Source organism: Zalophus californianus, chromosome 3 (assembly GCF_009762305.2).
Source record: "Zalophus californianus isolate mZalCal1 chromosome 3, mZalCal1.pri.v2, whole genome shotgun sequence".
Taxonomy (NCBI): Eukaryota; Metazoa; Chordata; class Mammalia; order Carnivora; family Otariidae; genus Zalophus; species Zalophus californianus.
In genome coordinates, this window is record NC_045597.1 from 91,469,318 (window position 1) to 91,473,313 (window position 3,996).

Consider the following 3,996-nt stretch of genomic DNA (forward strand, 5'->3'; position numbering starts at 1 on the left):
TGGGGGATGGGCTAGCCTGGTGATGGGTATTAAAGAGGGCACGTTCTGCATGGAGCACTGGGTGTTAGGCACAAACAATGAATCATGGAACACTACATCAAAAACTAATGATGTAATGTATGGTGATTAACATAACAATAATAAATTATTTTAAAAAAATGGGCACAGAACTTGAACACACATTTTTCCAAAGAAGACATACAGATGGCCAACAGACACATGAAAAGATGCTCAACATCCCTAAAATCATCAGGGAAATGCTAATCGAAACAACAATGAGATATCACCTCACTTCTGTCAGAATGGCTAAAATCAAAAGCACAAGAAACAACAAATGTTGGTGAGGATAGGAAGAAAAGGAACCCTTGTGCACTCTTGGTGGGAATGCAAACTGATGCAGCCACTGTGGAAAACAATATGAAGGTTCCTCAAAAAGTTAAGAATAGAACTACCTTAGATCCAGTAATTGCACTACTGGGTATTTATCCCAAAGAAAATGAAAACACTAATTTGGGAAAAGAAATATGCACACCTATGTTTATAGCAGCATTATTTACAATAACCAAGAAATGGAAGCAACCTAAGTTGCTAAGTGTCCATTCATAGATAAATGGATAAAGAAAGTGTTGCATACACACAATGGAATATTACTCAGCCATAAAAAAGAATGAAATCTTGCTATTTGCAACAACATGGATGGCGCTAGAGAGTATTATGCTAAGTGAAATAAGTCAGAGATAGACAAATATATGATTTCAGTCATATGTGGAATTGAAGAAACAAACAAATAAACAGGAAAAAAGTTACAAAATCATATCCTTAACCAGCGAGAACAAAGTGATGGTTGCTAGAAGGGAGGTGGATGGGGGATGGGTGAAATAGATAAAGGGAATTAAGAATACACTTATCTTGGGGCGGAGCCGGACCGTGTGGGTGGCTGCGGCGCGGGCTCCGGGTGGGCCCAGCGGGCAGCGGGAAGGAGGGCTTGTGCCGTGGCTGTGGACGCCGCTCGGTGGGACTGCTCGGCCGCGCCGCCATGAACCTGGAGTGGCTGCGGAAGCGCGTCCGGCAGTACTTGGACCAGCAACAGTATCCAAGTGCACTATTTGGGGCAGATAAAGTAGCTTCACTCTCTCATGAGGAACCCCAGGACATTTATTGGTTGGCTCAGTGTCTGTACCTAACAGCACAATATCATAGAGCAGCTCATGCACTTCGGTCACGAAAACTGGACAAACTATATGAAGCATGTCGCTACCTTGCAGCTAGATGCCATTATGCTGCAAAAGAGCATCAGCAGGCTCTTGATATTCTTGATATGGAGGAGCCAATCAACAAAAGGTTATTTGCTGGGGCGCCTGGGTGGCTCAGTCGTTAAGCGTCTGCCTTCGGCTCAGATCATGATCCCAGGGTCCTGGGATCGAGCCCCACATCGGGCTCCCTGCTCCGCGGGAAGCCTGCTTCTTCCTCTCCCACTCCCCCTGCTTGTGTTCCTGCTCTCGCTATCTCTCTGTGTCAAATAAATAAAATCTTTAAAAAAAAAAAAAAAGGTTATTTGAGAAATACTTGAAGGATGAAAGTGGCTTGAAAGACCCCTCCAGTGACTGGGAAATGTCACAGTCTTCGATAAAGAGTTCTATTTGTCTCCTACGAGGGAAGATCTAGGATGCCCTGGATAACCAAGCTCTAGCTACCTATAGCTACAAAGAAGCTTTGAAGCTCGATGCCTACTGTTTTGAAGCATTTGATCTTTTAACATCACATCACATGTTGACAGCCCAAGAAGAAAAAGAACTTCTTGAGTCACTACCTCTTAGCAAGCTCTGTACTGAATAACAGGAATTGTTATGCTTTCTCTTTGAGAACAAACTAAAAAAGTATTATAAACCTAGTGAAACTGTCCTCCCCGAGTCTGTAGATGGTTTGGAAGAGAATCTGGATGTGGTAGTGTCTTTAGCTGAAAGACATTATTATAACTGTGATTTTAAAATGTGCTACAAGCTTACTTCTGTAGTAATGGAGAAAGATCCTTTACATGCAAAGTGTTTACCTGTACATATAGGGACACTTGTGGAGCTGAATAAAGCAAATGAACTTTTCTATCTTTCTCATCCTAGTAATACTGTGTCTTGGTTTGCAGTGGGATGCTACTATCTCATGGTTGGTCATAAAAATGAACATGCCAGAAAATATCTCAGTAAAGCGACAACACCTGAGAAGACTTACGGGCCTGCGTGGGTAGCATACGGGCACTCGTTTGCAGTGGAGAGTGAGCACGACCAGGCCATGGCTGCCTACTTCACAGCCGCACAGCTGATGAAAGGGTGTCATTTGCCAATGCTGTACATTGGATTAGAATATGGATTGACCAATAACTCAAAACTGGCTGAAAGATTCTTTGGCCAAGCACTAAGCATTGCACCAGAAGACCCATTTGTTATGCACGAGGTTGGCGTGGTTGCGTTTCAGAATGGAGAATGGAAAACAGCAGAAAAATGGTTCCTTGATGCTTTTGAAAAAATTAAAGCAATTGGAAATGAGGTAACAGTTCACAAATGGGAGCCTTTGTTGAACAACTTGGGGCATGTCTGCAGGAAGCTTAAAAAGTATGCCGAGGCCTTGGACTATCACCATCAGGCGCTGGTGTTAATTCCCCAGAACGCATCCACGTATTCTGCCATAGGATATATCCATAGTCTGATGGGCAACTTTGAAAATGCTGTTGACTATTTCCACACAGCTCTTGGTCTTAGGCAAGATGATACATTTTCTGTTACAATGCTTGGTCATTGCATTGAGATGTACATTGGTGATTCTGAAGCTTACGTTGGAGCAGACATTAAAGACAAATTAAAATGCTATGACTTTGATGTGCATACAATGAAGACACTAAAAAACATTATTTCACCTCCGTGGGATTTCAGGGAATTTGAAGTAGAAAAACAGACTACAGAAGAAACAGGGCTTGCACCACTAGAAACCTCAAGGAAAACTCCAGATCCCAGACCTTCCTTGGAAGAAACCTTCGAAATTGAAATGAACAAAAGTGACATGATGCTGGAGACCTCTATGTCAGACCACAGCACATGATTGCAGACAGCTCTCAGCTCTATTTTGTCCTGGGGGAGGTCAGGGTTTCCTCACATCCTTGTTCTATCTTCAGAATTCCCCATTTCTTGACACGAAGGCAGACTGCACCTCTCCATTTAGGCATAGAGACGTGCTGGAAGAGACCGGACTGCACACCTTTGCAACACATGTTTTCTGATCCTACAAAACAATTCTGTGTAGGGGAATAAAGAGGTAAATTGTGAAAAAAAAAAAAGAATACACTTATCTTGTTGAGTACCGAGAAATGTATAGAATTGTTGAATCATTATACTGTATACCTGAAACTAATTTAACACTGTATGTTAATTTTACTTCAATTTAAAAGAAATGTAAAAAGATAGAAGTGGTATACTCAGGGTCAGGCATTCACAGGACCAAAGAGTAAGCCTCATGAATATATGTCCTAGGCCTCCATGTTATCCATCAGTATTCAGTTAGCACCTCTCTCCCTCTACTCATATTTATGGCCACATTGGTGGAATTGGGAGAGATTTTTTAATACCAGCTATGGAGAAGAAAAATGACAGAACTTGATTCAGTAATGGGGCAGCTTGATATATGGGTAGTCTAAATGAACTGTGTCTAAACTACAGCCCCACTCAGGAGTCGACCTAAAAAGTAGAAGTGAAGGGAAATCCTCAAGAATTTGTAATAGTCATCTATTGCTGCATAACATACATACATACATACATACATACATACATACATACAATCTCAGTTTCTTTAAACAAGGCAGATTTATTATTGCACAGTTTTTGTGGAATGATCAAGGCATGGCTTACTGAGGGCCTATGCTTATGTTCTCACAAGGTTGTGAGTAAGATGTGGACTTGCTGCCATCTCCTTGGAGGCTCAGTCCCGGAAGGATCTATTTCTAAGCTTATG

The 3,996-nt window shown here is 41.9% G+C and overlaps 1 pseudogene; it reads left to right on the top strand.

The window, feature by feature from the left end:
* Positions 1-1,036: 1,036 nt before the first annotated feature.
* LOC113920214 lies at positions 1,037-3,090 on the top strand (annotated as a pseudogene).
* Positions 3,091-3,996: the final 906 nt, after the last annotated feature.